The 22,164-nt window shown below is 40.3% G+C and overlaps 1 protein-coding gene across 4 annotated transcripts in view; it reads right to left on the reverse strand.

Annotated features, from left to right (window-relative positions):
- The window catches only part of LOC128690750 (nucleoredoxin), a 518,570-nt gene that overhangs the window by 420,850 nt on the left and 75,556 nt on the right, over window positions 1-22,164 (reverse strand). The gene's annotated exons all lie outside the window — the stretch shown is intronic.

Raw genomic sequence — 22,164 nt, forward strand, 5'->3', positions numbered from 1 at the left:
CAGCACTGTACCATAAATAACAGCACTGTATCATACATCACAGCACTGTATCATACATCACAGCACTGTATCACACATCACAGCACTGTATCACACATCACAACACTGTGTCATTCATCACAGCACTGTGTCATGCATCACAGCACTGGATCATACATCACAGCACTGTATCATACATCACAGCACTGTATCATACATCACAGCACTGTATCATACATCACAGCACTGTATCATACATCACAGCACTGTATCATACATCACAGCACTGTATCACATATCACAGCACTGTATCACACATCACAGCACTGTGTCACACATCACAGCACTGTGTCACACATCACAGCACTGTGTCATACATCACAGCACTGTGTCATACATCACAGCACTGTGTCATACATCACAGCACTGTATCACATATCACAGCACTGTGTCACACATCACAGCACTGTGTCACACACCACAGCACTGTCACACATCACAGCACTGTGTCACACATCACAGCACTGTGTCACACATCACAGCACTGTGTCACACATCACAGCACTGTGTCATGCATCACAGCACTGTCATACATCACAGCACTGTGTCATACATCACAGCACTGTGTCATACATCACAGCACTGTGTCATACATCACAGCACTGTATCACACATCACAGCACTGTATCATACATCACAGCACTGTATCATACATACAGCATTGCATCATAAATAACAGCACTGTATCATACATCACAGCACTGTATCATACATCACAGCACTGTATCACACCTCACAGCACTGTATCACACATCACAGCACTATCACACAGCACTGGATCATACATCACAGCACTGTACCATAAATAACAGCACTGTATCACACATTACAGCACTATCATACATCACAGCACTGTATCATACATCACAGCACTGTACCATAAATAACAGCACTGTATCATACATCACAGCACTGTGTCCTGCATCACAGCACTGTATCACACATCACAGCACTGTGTCATACATCACAGCACTAGATCATACATCACAGCACTGTGTCATACATCACAGCACTGTACCATAAATAACAGCACTGTATCATACATCACAGCACTGTATCATACATCACAGCACTGTATCACACATCACAGCACTGTATCACACATCACAGCACTGTGTCATACATCACAGCACTGGATCATACATCACAGCACTGTACCATAAATAACAGCACTGTATCATACATCACAGCACTGTATCATACATCACAGCACTGTATCACACATCACAGCACTGTATCACACATCACAGCACTGTATCACACATCACAGCACTGTCATACATCTCAGCACTGTGTCATGCATCACAGCACTGTGTTATGCATCACAGCACTGTGTCACACATCACAGCACTGTGTCATGCATCACAGCACTGTATCACACATCACAGCACTGTATCACACATCACAGCACTGTGTCATGCATCACAGCACTGTATCACACATCACAGCACTGTATCATACATCACAGCACTGTATCATACATCACAGCACTGTATCACACATCACAGCACTGTATCATACATCACAGCACTGTATCACACATCACAGCACTGTATCATACATCACAGCACTGTATCATACATCACAGCACTGTATCACACATCACAGCACTGTATCATACATCACAGCACTGTATCACACATCACAGCACTGTATCGCACATCACAGCACTATCACACATCACAGCACTGTATCATACATCACAGCACTGTATCATACATCACAGCACTGTGTCACACATCACAGCACAGTGTCACACATCACAGCACAGTGTCATACATCACAGCACTGTATCATACATCACAGCACTGTATCATGCATCACAGCACTGTATCATGCATCACAGCACTATCACACATCACAGCACTGTATCATACATCACAGCACTGTATCATGCATCACAGCACTGTATCACACATCACAGCACTGTGTCACACATCACAGCACTGTATCATACATCACAGCACTGTATCATACATCACAGCACTGTATCATACATCACAGCAATGTATCACACATCACAGCACTGTATCATACATCACAGCACTATATCATACATCACAGCACTGTATCATACATCACAGCACTGTATCATACATCACAGCACTGTATCATGCATCACAGCACTGTATCATACATCACAGCACTGTATCATACATCACAGCACTGTATCATACATCACAGCACTGTATCATACATCACAGCACTGTATCATACATCACAGCACTGTATCATACATCACAGCACTGTATCATGCATCACAGCACTGTATCATACATCACAGCACTGTATCATACATCACAGCACTGTATCATACATCACAGCACTGTATCATGCATTACAGCACTGTATCATACATCACAGCACTGTATCATACATCACAGCACTGTATCATACATCACAGCACTGTACTATACATCACAGCACTGTATCATACATCACAGCATTGTATCATACATCACGGCACTGTACTATACATCACAGCACTGTATCATACATCACAGCACTGTATCATACATCACAGCACTGTATCATACATCACAGCACTGTATCACACATCACAGCACTGTATCATACATCACAGCACTGTATCATACATCACAGCACTGTATCATACATCACAGCACTGTATCATACATCACAGCACTGTATCATACATCACAGCACTGTATCATACATCACAGCACTATATCATACATCACAGCACTGTATCACACATCCCAGCACTGTATCATACATCCCAGCACTGTATCATACATCACAGCACTGTATGATACATCACAGCACTATATCATACATCACAGCACTGTATCACACATCACAGCACTGTATCATACATCACAGCACTGTATCATACATCACAGCACTGTATCATACATCACAGCACTGTATCATACATCACAGCACTGTATCATACATCACAGCACTGTATCATACATCCCAGCACTGTATCATACATCACAGCACTGTATCATACATCACAGCACTGTATCATACATCACAGCACTGTATCATACATCCCAGCACTGTATCATACATCCCAGCACTGTATCATACATCACAGCACTGTATCATACATCACAGCACTGTATCACACATCACAGCACTGTATCACACATCACAGCACTGTATCACACATCACAGCACTGTATCATACATCACAGCACTGTATCATACATCACGGCACTGTACTATACATCACAGCAGTGTATCATACATCACAGCACTATATCATACATCACAGCACTGTATCATACATCACAGCACTGTATCATACATCACAGCACTGTATCAGACATCACAGCACTGTATCAGACATCACAGCACTGTATCATACATCACAGCACTGTATCATACATCACAGCACTGTATCATACATCACAGCACTGTATCATACATCACAGCACTGTATCATACATCACAGCACTGTATCATACATCACAGCACTGTATCATACATCACAGCACTGTATCATACATCACAGCACTGTATCATACATCACAGCACTGTATCATACATCACAGCACTGTATCATGCATCACAGCACTGTATCATGCATCACAATGTTTAAAAAAAATTCGACTCTTCCAATTTTTCAAATCCTCTCCGTTATTTTAGGTTAAATTATTTAAAATTAAATTACCTCACGTTAGTCTGGTGAGGTTACGTAAACTACAAAAACGTGAATTAAATAAAAACAAAAACGAAAACAAAAAAAAAAAGCAAATAAAAATAGCGGCCGACATACAAATGACAACGAGGCGGCATAATTATAACCATTAATTTTTAAAGGGGTGGACCGGTAAGCCAGCTGAAGGTCTCGGTTAGATGACCAAAAGCTTCAGCTGCGGGTTATCAATATGACTAAGACCCGCGTCAGGAAACACTTGTCCTGTTTCCTGGCAAACCCTACCTAACCTAACCTAACCTAACGATGCGACAAAGGAAAAACAGGAAACATTCAGTTCTGGAACTTTATCACCCGTTGTGCGAGAGTGGGGTTGCTTGGTTAATGGGGGTTTGAAGCCTATCGCCTACAAGACGATCAATGAAGTGTAATAATCGATATATTTTAGCTAAAAACTGAACTATATCAAAAAAAAAAAGTCTCAAACTAAGGCTGCATGCTACCTATTCCCCATCAATCAAGAATACTTTTATCCCTAAAATTGAGGTTAGAGTAAACACTAGATGTATTTACACTGAGAGATATATACCTCTCGGTGTATACATCTTGGGTGTTGTATGACAGTCCTAGACTCTTCATGGGAGTGACATCCATGGATGACACAGCAAAATCCTCATCCCACGCCAAGCATCTTTCAGTGGACCACTGACAACTATATGATGGCCACACACTTCATTATGAAAGCACACAAAGACTAAAGCAATGGAAAACTAGTAGAACTAAACAGTTCACGAGGACTGTAAGAGCCTAAAGTAAATCATATCGGATGATCTGATGTTCAATCAAAACAACACAATGACTATCATAGCCGCAACGACAGTGATAACCTGGATAACAAGAAGGTTCAAGACAAGAGATGCCAAGATAATGGTGATACTCTAAATCATTTGGAGTTTACTGAATATAACACTGCTGTACGTTACAGCTCTTTAATCCTGGAGAAATTGCAGCTCTGGAGGGCAGGCAAGAATGCATCATAATTTACGCCCGGAGATTACTATAGTAACTTGTTTAAGATCTGCACATTGAAATAACCGATTAGGACAGCGGGAGGCTAGTTACACGGTGCAACTTAATAGCCACTTTAGAAAGACGAGCCATAAGTATACACTAAAGGGATAATGCAATAAGCACGAATGGTTCAAAGGTGTTCAACACCCTACCTTCAAACACACAGGTAGAAAGGATTATCAACAAACCACTAACTGTTGATGGATCACACCATTAAAACCAGAAGGTCTGGTCCGAGACCGCACAGCAGGGGCAGTGACCCCCGGAAGCGACTCGAGGTAAGATCCCACCAACAACGTCCCCCCTTACATCTCCCTCCCCCACACCTCCTGGTATCATCATAATGCATATTGCTTGTTAGATTCAACTTTAAAAAAATAAGAAATTATTTATTTCAGACAGGCGCCAGAGAATTGATGGAATTATTCACCTAGCACATCATCCTGCCTCACCTCCCCCACCTTACCACCACTAAATTCCTGATCCCCCTCCTCACCATTCCAACCTCTCCCTCCCAAGCACCCCCACCCCCTTTCCTTATTTATATTAAACAAACTTGGGTACGACTGCATTGTGCTGCTATCCTTTTCTACGTGACAGCTGCACAGAAGGAAAGCTATGTTTACCTGTCACACTCCGTCACACAGGATGGAGTTAAATAATACATAAAGTAATGATGTTTGTCAGCCTGAGATAGGAGACTTCAGAAGGACGATGAGGATATTGTCAGGTTTTCTACACTGAGCTCACCCCACAGCATCCAACACCTCACCATGCTCATATCACCCACGACTCCCAGAAACCTTGCGGTTGGGAATGTGTTTTCATGCTGGATGGGGAGTCTGTCCCATTAAAATATTTCTGGAAGTCCGATGAGTATGCAGAGTAGATATTTGCATATCCGAGAAATACATACTGTGGAAATGTGTGAATGTTTTCTTTCAGGTAAAAGTGTCTTTGTTAAACCGTTTTGAGACTCGTTTACCATATTATGGATCTGAAGACAACTTGAAACTAAATCCGCGTTGGTGGTGGCGATGCTTTGTTTTTCAGGACACAGGACAATTATCTCTCGACAAAAGTGTCTGTCAGATGATAACCCATTAAGTAAAGTATCCGCTGATCTACTGAAACCAGGTTTCCACAATATTTTTATAATATAAGATCACTATACAGAAGAGTTGTAAGATAATGGCAAGTTCATCCGCTTTTAATGATTCCAAAACACTGTTCTTCTTTGAGGTTAGGCTGAGAGGGCGCTAATTAGAAGCTAACAGGTTGAGATCTCTTGCTTGTAAACAGATAGCTCACTGGTCCTCTTCTACTATGGCATAACACTTGTTTGTAAATTAATTAATTACGAGATTACCTCATGGTCGGAGTGTTCTCTGCATTCTTTAAGAATCATTGAAAGAGACCTATGAGGATCCGAGGACTTGCTTCGTTTTTTAATTTCTCAAGGTTTTAAATACATGTTAATAGCTCTACTTTCTCAAAACCATGTCTACTAGTTTAATCACACACATGCAAAAGCACGCTTGAGCATGGTAAAGCTCAAGCACATAGAAATCTCTACAGATGACCAATTAAAGGTTAAGATTCAGGATCAGAAGCAGAGTCTCAACCTCCTCTAAACCCAACTCGGCGAGTACATGCACACTAAAACAAAACTCACCTCCACTCCAATCAAGACCAACAAAGAAGAAAAACACAATAAAAACGGAAAAATTGCCAATTGAGAAAGAATTTACGAGCAGCAAGCGTGGACTAGGCAAGATCCTGTCGATTCCCTCGCCCATATATCGTAAGACCTGCGTGACGATGGCACCTGTGTGGCCCCAGTGCCACGCTAGGCACCACTACCCTGGGACACACTCTATAGCAACAACAACCACAGTACTACAGGAATTATGTGGTAATAATGTGAAAGTATTATTATATGGTGAATTATGCCTCCTACAGTAATTCTTTGAACTGTCTGCTAAACTCTGGCCATTTATTGAATTACCTTAGTTCCTGACGAAGGTTTATACTGAGAGGCCTCTAGCTCTTCTTACTAAACCCTCCCTGCAGTTTACACACACACACACACGTGTGTGTGTGTGTGTGTGTGTGTGTGTGTGTACTCACCTATTTGTGGTTGCAGGGGTCGAGTCCTAGCTCCTGGCCCCGCCTCTTCACCGGTTGCTACTAGGCCCTCTCTCTCCCCGCTCCATGAGCTTTATCAAACCTCGTCTTAAAACTGTGTGTGTGTGTGTGTGTGTGTGTGTGTGTGTGTGTGTGTGTGTGTGTGTGTGTGTGTGTGTGTGTGTGTGTGTGTGTGTGTGTGTGTGTGTGTGAGGTAGAAAGAGAGAGAATTTAACCAAAAGAAGCAAGGAAGAGAAGAATGAATGGCAAGAAAAGACAAAAAAAAAAAGCACATGAAACATGAACAAGAAAACAAAGAGAGTACAAAAGAAAGAAAAATAGACTGACATGGAAAAGAAAAGCACTGGAACTTAACAAACATGATGAAAAAACACTGGTACAAAAACATTTCTGAGATTCTTTCTCAAAATCGTATCAGTGATTTCTTCCCATCAAAATGAAAATATAGTTTTAGGCTTCACTGAATTCAGTTTGTGTAATGTTTGCATGTTCCTTGAGGTCACTCTTTACAGACAGGCAAACAGACAGACATGCAGGCAGACTGGCAGACAGGAATCTAGCAGACACAACAGGTAGACGGAGGCAAGCAGAAAGGTAGATACACACAGGTAAGCAGGATGGAAGGTGGGCAGGAAGACTAGCACGCAGACAAAGGAATAGGTAGACAGAGATATGCAGACAGGTAGATAGACATAGGTAAGCAAGCTGGAAGGTAGGCAGACAAACAGGACGCAGGCAGGCAGACAGGAAGGCTGTCCTGCAGGCTGGTAGACAAGAAGCAGATAGGGAAGCAGCATGCAGGCAGGCAAGCAGGCAGGCAAGCAGGCAGGCAGGCAGGCAGGCAGGCAGGCAGGCAGGCAGGCAGGCAGGCAGGCAGGCAGGCAGGCAGGCAGGCAGGCAAGCAAGCAGGCAGGCAGGCAGAAAGACAGACACACTCAGGTAAAGACGGGCAGACAGGTAGAGTCAGAAAATCCCAGACACAAGCACAGACTTAACGAATATGAATGACGTCACCATAATATAACGCCGCCGTTAGCAACAAAACAGCTATAACAATAACAGTAACGACAACTTTCCGTCGGTAGAGTAACGTTATAATTCGGCAACGGCAAGTGTAATAAGAGTCACTGTAACATTTCAATAACAGCGCCACAATGATAACATTAGCACTTCCACAACAGCTTCACAGCGAAAACGCTGTTACAGTACCGGAGTAACATGGCGTCACAGCAGGCAGTAACACAGCGTTACTGCGATAACACTGAGATAACACAATGTTTAACATCAGCAGCGTCACGAGGCCAGCGAAGCGAAATGAAGCAACGAATAAAAGAAGAAAGAGAAAAACAACCGGTGAGAAAAATCAATGACAGGGGGAGACACTACTCTTCCTGAGGTCGGGAGGTCACCTGAGAGAGAGAGAGAGAGAGAGAGAGAGAGAGAGAGAGAGAGAGAGAGAGAGAGAGAGAGAGAGAGACAGACAGACAGACAGACAGACAGACAGACAGACTTTCCCTGTAGACTGGGTGACTAGCTAGCATTACTTAACATCTACCAATTTAGCCAAACACAGGGAGCAACTTCACCTGAGCACATGGACGAACTTCACCTACCACAGGGATCAGCTTCACCTAGGACAGGGATCAGCTTCACCTAGGACAGGGATCAGCTTCACCTAGGACAGGGATCAGCTTCACCTAGGACAGAGTGACTGGCCGTCATTCTGGAAGACAAACATACTTGGTCAACACGCATGGATGATGCAGGAAGAAGACATGTGACTGCAGATACCCTCAAGGAGAGGGACACTAATGCATTTATTCAATATATCTGTATTGGAAACGTTTCGGTCCTGGGTCCTTGATCAGGAGACCAAATTCTAGGGATAATTAGCACGTTCTCGTTCTCCATGACTACAGTTATCGAACCCGTTCCCAGCATTCTGGAATGCTTCGAACAGCTCCAAAATCCTCAATGGCGGAACTTCAAACGTTCACAAAAGGGGTATGCCAAAGTATTGGTATAAGCTAATTTTGATGGTGTTAGCATTGACAAAAATTTTGCTATCGTGCGGTCACTAGTTCTGATCACTTCAAACACGCAGGAAAGAGCCGTGAGAAGATAAACAAGGACCGGTAAGCCTGCTGTAGTGCTCATTATGTTCTTACGACACTAACTCACACAGACTTGGAGACACTAACCTCATGTTCGTCTTGTTATGCAGAAGCATAACAATAAGAACATTGCAACACACCAGATGTCAAAATTTTTATTTTTTATTATCACACTGGCCGATTCCCACCAAGGCAGGGTGGCCCGAAAAAGAAAAACTTTCACCATCATTCACTCCATCACTGTCTTGCCAGAAGGGTGCTTTACACTACAGTTTTTAAACTGCAACATTAACACCCCTCCTTCAGAGTGCAGGCACTGTACTTCCCATCTCCAGGACTCAAGTCCGGCCTGCCGGTTTCCCTGAATCCCTTCATAAATGTTACTTTGCTCACACTCCAACAGCACGTCAAGTATTAAAAACCATTTGTCTCCATTCACTCCTATCAAACACGCTCACGCATGCCTGCTGGAAGTCCAAGCCCCTCGCACACAAAACCTCCTTTACCCCCTCCCTCCAACCCTTCCTAGGCCGACCCCTACCCCGCCTTCCTTCCACTACAGACTGATACACTCTGGAAGTTATTCTGTTTCGCTCCATTCTCTCTACATGTCCGAACCACCTCAACAACCCTTCCTCAGCCCTCTGGACAACAGTTTTGGTAATCCCGCACCTCCTCCTAACTTCCAAACTACGAATTCTCTGCATTATATTCACACCACACATTGCCCTCAGACATGACATCTCCACTGCCTCCAGCCTTCTCCTCGCTGCAACATTCATCACCCATGCTTCACACCCATATAAGAGCGTTGGTAAAACTATACTCTCATACATTCCCCTCTTTGCCTCCAAGGACAAAGTTCTCTGTCTCCACAGACTCCTAAGTGCACCACTCACTCTTTTTCCCTCATCAATTCTATGATTCACCTCATCTTTCATAGACCCATCCGCTGACACGTCCACTCCCAAATATCTGAATACGTTCACCTCCTCCATACTCTCTCCCTCCAATCTGATATTCAATCTTTCATCACCTAATCTTTTTGTTATCCTCATAACCTTACTCTTTCCTGTATTCACCTTTAATTTTCTTCTTTTGCACACCCTACCAAATTCATCCACCAATCTCTGCAGCTTCTCTTCAGAATCTCCCAAGAGCACAGTGTCATCAGCAAAGAGCAGCTGTGACAACTCCCACCCTGTGTGTGATTCTTTATCTTTTAACTCCACGCCTCTTGCCAAGACCCTCGCATTTACTTTTCTTACAACCCCATCTATAAATATATTAAACAACCACGGTGACATCACACATCCTTGTCTAAGGCCTACTTTTACTGGGAAAAAATTTCCCTCTTTTCTACATACTCTAACTTGAGCCTCACTATCCTCGTAAAAACTCTTCACTGCTTTCAGTAACCTACCTCCTACACCATACACTTGCAACATCTGCCACATTGCCCCCCTATCCACCCTGTCATACGCCTTTTCCAAATCCATAAATGCCACAAAGACCTCTTTAGCCTTATCTAAATACTGTTCACTTATATGTTTCACTGTAAACACCTGGTCCACACACCCCCTACCTTTCCTAAAGCCTCCTTGTTCATCTGCTATCCTATTCTCCGTCTTACTCTTAATTCTTTCAATTATAACTCTACCATACACTTTACCAGGTACACTCAACAGACTTATCCCCCTATAATTTTTGCACTCTCTTTTATCCCCTTTGCCTTTATACAAAGGAACTATGCATGCTCTCTGCCAATCCCTAGGTACCTTACCCTCTTCCATACATTTATTAAATAATTGCACCAACCACTCCAAAACTATATCCCCACCTGCTTTTAACATTTCTATCTTTATCCCATCAATCCCGGCTGCCTTACCCCCTTTCATTTTACCTACTGCCTCACGAACTTCCCCCACACTCACAACTGGCTCTTCCTCACTCCTACAAGATGTTATTCCTCCTTGCCCTATACACGAAATCACAGCTTCCCTATCTTCATCAACATTTAACAATTCCTCAAAATATTCCCTCCATCTTCCCAATACCTCTAACTCTCCTCTCCTATTTTTAACTGACAAATCCATTTGTTCTCTAGGCTTCCTTAACTTGTTAATCTCACTCCAAAACTTTTTCTTATTTTCAACAAAATTTGTTGATAACAGCTCACCCACTCTCTCATTTGCTCTCTTTTTACATTGCTTCACCACTCTCTTAACCTCTCTCTTTTTCTCCATATACTCTTCCCTCCTTGCATCACTTCTACTTTGTAAAAACTTCTCATATGCTAACTTTTTCTCCCTTACTACTCTCTTTACATCATCATTCCACCAATCGCTCCTCTTCCCTCCTGCACCCACTTTCCTGTAACCACAAACTTCTGCTGAACACTCTAACACTACATTTTTAAACCTACCCCATTCCTCTTCGACCCCATTGCCTATGCTCTCATTAGCCCATCTATCCTCCAATAGCTGTTTATATCTTACCCTAACTGCCTCCTCTTTTAGTTTATAAACCTTCACCTCTCTCTTCCCTGATGCTTCTATTCTCCTTGTATCCCATCTACCTTTTACTCTCAGTGTAGCTACAACTAGAAAGTGATCTGATATATCTGTGGCCCCTCGATAAACATGTACATCCTGAAGTCTACTCAACAGTCTTTTATCTACTAATACATAATCCAACAAACTACTGTCATTTCGCCCTACATCATATCGTGTATACTTATTTATCCTCTTTTTCTTAAAATATGTATTACCTATAACTAAACCCCTTTCTATACAAAGTTCAATCAAAGGGCTCCCATTATCATTTACACCTGGCACCCCAAACTTACCTACCACACCCTCTCTAAAAGTTTCTCCTACTTTAGCATTCAGGTCCCCTACCACAATTACTCTCTCACTTGGTTCAAAGGCTCCTATACATTCACTTAACATCTCCCAAAATCTCTCTCTCTCCTCTGCATTCCTCTCTTCTCCAGGTGCATACACGCTTATTATGACCCACTTCTCGCATCCAACCTTTACTTTAATCCACATAATTCTCGAATTTACACATTCATATTCTCTTTTCTCCTTCCATAACTGATCATTTAACATTACTGCTACCCCTTCCTTTGCTCTAACTCTCTCAGATACTCCAGATTTAATCCCATTTATTTCCCCCCACTGAAACTCTCCTACCCCCTTCAGCTTTGTTTCGCTTAGAGCCAGGACATCCAACTTCTTTTCATTCATAACATCAGCAATCATCTGTTTCTTGTCATCCGCACTACATCCACGCACATTTAAACAACCCAGTTTTATAAAGTTTTTCTTCTTCTCTTTTTTAGTAAATGTATACAGGAGAAGGGGTTACTAGCCCATTGCTCCCGGCATTTTAGTCGCCTCATACGACACGCATGGCTTACGGAGGAAAGATTCTTTTCCACTTCCCCATGGACAATAGAAGAAATAAAAAAGAAGAAGAGCTATTTAGAATAAGGAGAAAATCCTAGATGTATGTATATATATATATGCATGTGCGTGTCTGTGAAGTGTGACCAAAGTGTAAGTAGGAGTAGCAAGATATCCCTGTTATCTAGCGTGTTTATGAGACAGAAAAAGAAAACCAGCAATCCTACCATCATGCAAAACAGTTACAGGTTTTTGTTTCACAGTCATCTGGCAGGACGGTAGTACTTCCCTGGGTGGTTGCTGTCTACCAACCTATCTACAGGAAAAAATTTTGGTTGTATCTTTTAATGAGAGTTTGTCATGCTTTTTACATTCTGATTTTTATATTCATAAGGATCATTGGGATCATGCAGTGCCTGGGATTATTCAGGCTTTTGAAATTCTTTTAATGTAAAGATTAAAGAATGAAAATACAATGGTAAAAAAGTGCTGAAGAAAAAGCTTTCCCAACGTCACAATATTCTGTTTATCGTAATTAGTGTAAATAAAGCTCAGGAATAAATATATATATATATATATATATATATATATATATATATATATATATATATATATATATATATATATATATATATATATATATGCAGTAAGATCACAGTAAACAGGTGATTTCAGAATGTGCAAAATAACCACTGTGAAAGAACAGTGAAATTCCAAGCGCTTTCGTGGCTACTAACATTATCAAGGAACAACCATTGCTCCTTGATAATGCAAATAGTCACGAAAGCGCTTGGAATTTCACTATTCTCTGACAGTGGTTGTTTTGAGCATATATATATATATATATATATATATATATATATATATATATATATATATATATATATATATATATATATATATATATATATATATATATGTATATATATGTATGTCGTTCCGAATATGTAAAACTTGCGATCTTGGCTTAAACAGCAACGCTCAACTTGCCATGTAAGACAAGCAAAAATTTGTGTATGCAATAATCTCGCAAAAATCATTCTAAACCTAACGAAAAAATATATTTCATTGTGTTTATTATTAAATTATTGTAAAAGTATCTAAAATATATTTAGTTGGATTAGGCTAAAATAAATGGGCTTGTTATAATAAGGTTAGGTAAGTTTTCTAAGATTCTGTTGGTGCAAAATTAAAAATTTTCACATTAACATTATTGAAAAAAATATATCTTTAAACGTGTAAGAGAAAATTTTAGAAAGGACTTAATTTTAAGTAAGTTCTTGTTAACTGACCAGTTTTACCTATTAGGCACGACACACACACACACACACACACACACACACACACACACACACAATACACAATACACACACACATATATATATACATATATATATATATATATATATATATAATTTATTTCAACAAGTCGGCCGTCTCCCACCTAGGCAGGGTGACCCAAAAAGAAAATCCCCAAAGAGAAAATACTTTCATCATCATTCAACATTTTCACCTCACTCACACATAATCACTGTTTTTGCAGAGATGCCCAGATACAACAGTTTAGAAGCATATATAAAGATGCAATATAAAAAGTGACCTGAAATAATATAATAAACTCCCTATAGAATATAATATCAGGCCCCAATTATATATATACCGTCCTATTACACATCCCTCCAAACTGCCAATATCCCAAACCCCTCCTTTAAGGTGCAGGCATTGTACTTCCAATTTCCAGAACTCAAGTCCGGCTATATAAAAATAACCGGTTTCCCTGAATCCCTTCACTAAATATTACTTTGCTCATACTCCAACAGCTCGTCAGGTCCCAAAAACCATTCGTCTCCATTCACTATCTAACACGCTCATGCACGCTTGCTGGAAGTCCAAGCCCCTCTCCCACAAATCCTCCTTAAACCCCTCCCTCCAACCTTTTCGATGACGACCCCTACCCAGTCTTCCTTTCCCTACAGATTTATACGCTCTCCATGTCATTCTACTTTGATCCATTCTCTCTAAATGACCAAACCACCTCAACAATCCCTCTTCAGCCCTCTGACTAATACTTTTAACTCCACGCCTTCTCCTAGTTTCCACACTACGAATTCTCTGCATAATATTTACCCCACACATAGCCCTTAGACAGGACATCTCCACTGCCTCCAACCGCCTCCTCGCTGCTGCATTTACAACCCAAGCTTCACACCCATATAAGAGTGTTGGTACTACTATACTTTCATACATTCCCTTCTTTGCCTCCATTGATAAGGCTTTTTGTCTCCACATATACCTCAACGAACCACTCACCTTTTTTCCCTCATTAATTCTATGGTTAAATTCATCCTTCATAAACCCATCCGCTGACACATCAACTCCCAAATATCTGAAAATATTCACTTCTTCCATACTCCTTCTATCTAATGTGATAAATTTTTCTTTATCTAAATCATTTGATACCCTCATCACCTTACTCTTATCTATGCTCACTTTCAACTTTCTACCTTTACACATCCTCCCAAACTCGTCCACTAACCTTTGCAACTTTCCATTAGATTCACCCTAAAGCACAGCATCATCAGCAAAAAGTGACTGTGTCAACTCCCATTTTGAATTTGATTCTCCATAATTTAATCCCACCCCTCTCCCCAACACCCTAGCATTTACTTCTTTTACAACCCCATCTATAAATATATTAAACAACCATGGTGACATTGCACATCCTTGTCTAAGACCTACTTTTACCGGGAAGTATTCTCCCTCTCTTCTACACACCCTAATCTGAGCCTCACTATCCTCATAAAAACTCTTTACAGCATTTAGTAACTTACCACCTATTCCATATACTTGCAACATCTGCCACATTGCTCCTCTATCCACTGTATCACATGTCTTTTCTAAATCCATAAATGCAATGAAAAATTCCTTACCTTTATTTAAATACTGTTCACATATATGCTTCAATGTAAACACTTGATCTACACATTCCCTACCCACTCTGAAACCTCCTTGCTCATCCGCAATCCCACATTCTGTCTTACCTCTAATTCTTTCAATAATAACCCTACCGTACAATTTTCCTGGTATACTCAGTAAACTTATTCCCCTATAAAAAATTTCTTCTTTTTCTTTACAGTAGGCATTTTAGTTGACTTTTAAAACACGCATGGCTTACGGAAGAAAGATTCTTATTCCACTTCCCCATGGATATAAAAGGAAAAGCAGTAAGCACAAGAACTATTAAGAAAAAAATCAAAGAAAACTCAGATGAGTGTGTGTATATAAACGTGTACATGTATGTGCAGTGTGACCGAAGTGTAAGTAGAACAAGACGAACCTGAAATCTTACATGTTTATGAGAGAAAAAAAAGACTCACCTGGCAGGACGGTAGTACCTCCCTGGGTGGTTACTGTCTACCAACCTACTACCTAAAATAATGTGTGTATATATATATATATATATCGTGCCGAATAGGCAAAACTTGCGATCTTGGCTTAAATAGCAACGCTCATCTTGCCATATAGGACAAGTGAAAATTTGTGTATGCAATAATTTCGCCAAAATCACTCTGAACCTAACGAAAAAAGTATATTTCATTGTGTTTGTTTAGTATTAAATTATTGTAAACAAATCTAAAATATATTTAGTTAGGTTAGGCTAAAATAAATTGTTCTTGTTATAATAAGGTTAGGTAAGTTTTCTAAGTTTCTTTTGGTGCAAAATTAAAACTTTTTACATTAACATTAATGAAAAAAATATATCTTTAAATGTATAAGAGAAATTTTTAGAAAGGACTTAATTTTAAATGAGTTCTTGCTAATTGACCAGTTTTACATATTCGGCACGACATTATATATATATATATATATATATATATATATATATATATATATATATATATATATATATATATATATATATATATATATATATATATAGGACAAATAGGAAAGACCCAGCAGACAAGGTTAAGTAAGATAAAATTATGTAACAACCGGATAGGAGTCCAGCATCCTGTGTATAAGCTCACAAGTCACTTGTTAGACTGGAAACGTAATGAAAATATAATTTGTTTCAATTTTATTTATGTTAAAAGAAGCATTCGTGAATCCCGTCCTCGGGATATTCAAATCTGATCATTTTTCTGGGTGGAGAATGTAATCAATAGATTCAAGAAGAACATCTTCTTCGGGATACGAGCAGTGTGCTTTTAAAGTTTCTTCTCCTGATGACTGTGCGAGCAGTGATAGTGATAGTTTGTGATGTGTAAAGCGTTAAGTCGATAATGGTACAACCTGGACTGTCATAATTAACAGCGTATACGCATGAGACAGTACTGTGGTGAGCCATCTGGGCTCTGACGGGCAGGACAATGTCAATTCGCCTTTTATTAGGCACCAGCAGACCAGTGCAGTAACAGATCAGCTTCTAGAACAACAGTACAACTGAATTATTAGCGGTAGCAGTATTAACAGGGGAAAGTAGCAGCGTCAAGAAAAGTACCACCAGAAGCCAAAGACATAATTAGGACCAACTCGAACAAGAGCCTCTTAATCCAGAACGATGAGATTTATTTTTCAAGTTATATCAACAAACATTAAAAACACAAAAATAACAAAATAATGCACAGAGGGGACATTACAAAAACTTCAGTAGTAAAAGCAATAACATTAGTAAAAACAGCAGTGATAAAAGTAACAGTAGCCTAAGCAGCAACAACAGCAGCCTCAACAGCAGGACCACCAACAGTAAAGGCAACGTCATTAATAATCCACCAGCAATATTGCACTGGCAGCGTTATAACCTGGCCACAGACACACAGACACGACACAAACACGCACAGACAAGACATAGACAAAGCCATATAAGACAAAGAGACACAAAGCACGTCTGCCATTTTCTCCCTCACGAGTTTCATTCCGCATTTTTGAGGTGGCTGTTGGGAGTGTCCTTTATCAGTGACCGTCCATTTCAAGTCTGTCTGCCTGTTAAGCATTTAAGACTGTCTACATTTACACATTCTCACGTTTCCAAACCTAACCTATCAACCCCCTACATGTCCTGTCCTTTCGTAAACTACCCCTATTTCAATCTGTTCTCACCAGGTCTGTTGTTAATTCCTACCTATTCCTAAATATATATTCCATTTTCTCAGGTTTATCAAGGTCTATTTGTGAATGACCCGTGAATTCCTGTACAATGCCATTTACTCTTATCAACTTCAAATCAAATTTTCCTCTTCTTTTGTTCATTCTACCTCGTTCTATTACTGTATCTATTCCAGCTCATTCTTATACATTCCCACGCATCAAAATGAATGATGTTTTCCTCTGGTGCTAACCGCATTGATCCCTGGGCTACACATACACATATATACTTTACCTCACGTGTGATATACACTTAGTATGCAGCACATACTGTACATGTACCCATCACCTAGGACACAAATAGTCCATTTAATCTGTGGAAGAAATTGCAAAAGAAATAATTTTGGTGGTAACTTATTTTAAGTCATGCCTTGCATATGAAGATGAAGACGAATATGGGCGCTAAAACGTTTTAATGGTTTTATTTAAAAAAAAATAGAATCAGGTGTTTTTCTTTGTTGCTGCTTTAATCTTATTCGTATATATAATATATACATTATATATATATATATATATATATATATATATATATATATATATATATATATATATATAAAAATATATATATATATATATATATATATATATATATATATATATATATATATATATATATATATATATATATATATATATTCATTTAATATAAAAATTAATTATTTTGTAACAAAAGAACCTTAGGAAACTTACCTAACCTTATTATAACAAGAGCAATTTAATTTATCTTAATCCAGCTAAATATATTTTATATAGGTTTACAATAATTTAATAATAAACGAACACAATGAAATATATTTTTTTCGTTAGGTTCAGAATGATTTTTTTCGAAATTATTGCATACACAAAGTTTCGCTTGCCTTATTCGGCAAGAAAAGCGTTGTTATTTAAGCTAAAATCGCAAGTTTTACCTATTTGGCACGACATATATATATATATATATATATATATATATATATATATATATATATATATATATATATATATATATAATATGTGTGTGTGTGTGTGTGTGTGTGTGTGTGTGTGTGTGTGTGTAAATTGACACTTAGCATATTTTGTTTCATAATCTTTTGTCAGACTAAACATTTAAATTTCCTCCCACTATTTTTTTTTTTTTTTGAGGGGAGACATCTGTTGTAAACATTTTCGTAAGCGAAAGATGGTCAGCGTGACAAACTTCATGACATATATCCAAAAATAAACCCGTCTGGGTTTTTGAGCACAAGAAGTGGTGGGAGACGTGATCCTCCGTCTACTCGCAAAGCAAAAAGTATGCTCTCGTAGCCAGGCTTTCCGACACGCCTGTTGTGTTCAATCATTGTCGAGATATGATATTTCTTTCTGTTGAGATCTGATGAGTATGGACTGTGTGAGCTGCACGGAGCCTTAGAACCGTCAACAAAGTGTAGTGCTCCGAGACAGCAACTAAAGTACGGAAACACAATACCCACACAACTGCAGTGAAATCTGTGCTTCAAAAAGACAGAAATAAATATTGTAACAATAAATGGTATCAGTCGTGTCTTCAAAATAAAAGAAAACTGACAGAACTAAATTCAACGTATCGTACTGTTCGTTCTCATGAACATGGTTCCCCCTCTCAGTGAACATGGCATATTTTGCAGACAGCTTAAAAATTATTAGGGGAAAGAGGAAAGGCTATGACGTCTTCTCTGTAACACCCACTGATTTTTTCACTCAACTATTGAAAGATGTGCAAAAATCACATCAACAACTGGGTTCATAATGGTGAAAAAGTTGGATTATGTTTGCGCAAACTTGCATTACCGCAAAGGGTATTTGTCATCAGGTACGCAACACAAACCTCTCGAGTTTCAGGACTGAAATTCATCTTGTGCTGATGCTAATCAGCGTAATATCGCTACTTGTGTTATAACTGACAAAACTGTAAATGCATACAAAGCAAAACAGGCGAGTTGTAAAATCCCAGAATCAATGGTGGGAACAAAGTTGTGGACAACATGTTCATGAAAAATGACCTGGTCATCACAATGGGGAACAAGGTTTTTGCTAAAAACAAAGCCGAGTTGTGTGGCCACCCTTCAGTTTGAATCAGGGGGACCTCTTCGGGACTGAAGAAGCCCCTGGTGGGCGAAACGTATCCTCAGTATCTTAATACCCGCACACGCATCTTCCTTACATACAGAGACCAAGAAGGAAGCTAGCACTTGCTGACGCAGTTTAGACAACAAGCAAAGAGGCTGACATACCTCCACCACCACAATTTTTAAAGCGGAAGACCTCGGTCAGATGACCAAAAGCTCCAGCTACGGGTCATCATACGAGTAAAAACCCGCGTCAGGAAACGCTTGTCCTGTTTCCTGACAAACTTTACCTAACTTAACCCCAGGAGAGAAAGAATACATCCTCGATGATGTCTCGCTACTCCATCAACGGCTACGTGATACTACATCTGGCTTGTGTCTACAAGATGCATGTTAACTGTGTTATCAGACTGTACTACAAATATCCCGTAGCTGGTTTCGATGAGCCGGCATGTCCACGAAGGATGCAAGACATCTTTGTTGCTAAAGAAGAGGCACCTCCGGTCTTCAAGTGACTCTTGGGTGAGATGTTCATCACGATGAAGAACGAACACTTCTTGGACAATACAAACAGATCGTATATCATGCCCGGTGAGAAATTGCAAGAAAGTGGATGAAAGTGGAGAAGCTGAGCACCGTCCACGATGAGCGCTGAGCCCAATCTGTGGTAGTGTGAAGGTAATGAGCAGCGTCCGTGGTAGTGAGAAAATTATTGAGCAGCGTCCGTGGTAGTGAGAAGGTATTGAGCAACGTCCGTGGTAGTGAGAAGGTATTGAGTAGAGTCCGTGGTATTGAGCGGGGGCACTCTTCTGGCTTGGTGGTTGAGGGCAGGAACGTGACTCCTCTGTGTCATTGAGAAGGGCGGCTAAAGTCCAACCCGCAGCTTGAGTATAATATTAACGTATAAGCTCTACCATCTGACTGCTAAAGATGGTGGTGGTAGTTTCAATTTCAATATGCTTTATTTCATAAATATGCAGTACAGAATAAATACACACCAAATTACATGTGCCAGAAAAATAGTCTGGTATATGTAATAGCAACAGAAGTGATGGTAATACAAGAAGAAGAAGCAGAAGAAGAAGCAAAAGCAAAAGCAAAAGCAGAAGAAGCAGAAGAAGCAGCAGAAGCAGAAGAAGAAGCAGAAGAAGAAGAAGAAGAAGAAGAAGCAGAAGAAGAAGAAGAAGAAGAAGAAGAAGAAGAAGAAGAAGAAGAAGAAGAAGAAGAAGAAGAAGAAGAAGAAGAAGAAGAAGAAGAAGAAGAAGAAGAAGAAGAAGCAGCAGCAGCAGCAGCAGCAGCAGCAGCAGCAGCAGCAGCAGCAGCAGCAGCAGCAGCAGCAGCAGCAGCAGCAGCAGCAGCAGCAGCAGCAGCAGCAGCAGCAGCAGCAGCAGCAGCAGCAGCAGCAGCAGCAGCAGCAGCAGCAGCAGCAGCAGCAGCAGCAGCAGCAGCAGCAGCAGCAGCAGCAGCAGCAGCAGCAGCAGCAGCAGCAGCAGCAGCAGCAGCAGCAGCAGCAGCAGCAGCAGCAGCAGCAGCAGCAGCAGCAGCAGCAGCAGCAGCAGCAGCAGCAGCAGCAGCAGCAGCAGCAGCAGCAGCAGCAGCAGCAGCAGCAGCAGCAGCAGCAGCAGCAGCAGCAGCAGCAGCAGCAGCAGCAGCAGCAAAAATAACAATACAACAACCATGGAGAGAGGTGATACAATCTACTCATAAGAAAGCGATGAGAAAATGTGTTAAATATTTTGTACTCTAGCAGGACTCGAACACGTAAGATGACGAGTAAAACCTTAAAAACTTTTTTACATTCAGTTTGCTCTTACCTTTCTTTTCCACTGTATTCCTTAATAGTTCGTATCATTCATGCATTGCTTATCAGGTTTGAAACCCATCGACAACACGAGTCGCTAACGCTGCGTGTAACCTGTATACCATCTGTGAAGGATACCGTAATTTCTCAGGTATACATTAGGGCAAGCTCTCAAAGTATATACACTGAGATACACCTCTTGGTATATATATTTAACAGAAAAATCTGATATTAAATGGGAACTGTCACAGTTGCTCTTTGTTGATGACACAGTGCTTTATGACACAGTGCTTTGTTGATGACAGTGCTTTGTTTATGACACAGTGCTTTGTTGATGACACAGTGCTTTGTTGATGACAGTGCTTTGTTTATGACACAGTGCTTTGTTGATGACACAGTGCTTTGTTGATGACAGTGCTTTGTTTATGACACAGTGCTTTGTTGATGACACAGTGCTTTGTTGATGACAGTGCTTTGTTTATGACAGTGCTTTGTTTATGACAGTGCTTTGTTGATGACACAGTGCTTTGTTGATGACACAGTGCTTTGTTGATGACACAGTGCTTTGTTGATGACACAGTGCTTTGTTGATGACAGTGCTTTGTTGATGACACAGTGCTTTGTTGATGACACAGTGCTTTGTTGATGACACAGTGCTTTGTTGATGACACAGTGCTTTGTTGATGACACAGTGCTTTGTTGATGACACAGTGCTTTGTTGATGACACAGTGCTTTGTT

The sequence above is a fragment of the Cherax quadricarinatus genome, chromosome 24, assembly GCF_038502225.1.
Source record: "Cherax quadricarinatus isolate ZL_2023a chromosome 24, ASM3850222v1, whole genome shotgun sequence".
In the NCBI taxonomy this organism is placed as follows: Eukaryota; Metazoa; Arthropoda; class Malacostraca; order Decapoda; family Parastacidae; genus Cherax; species Cherax quadricarinatus.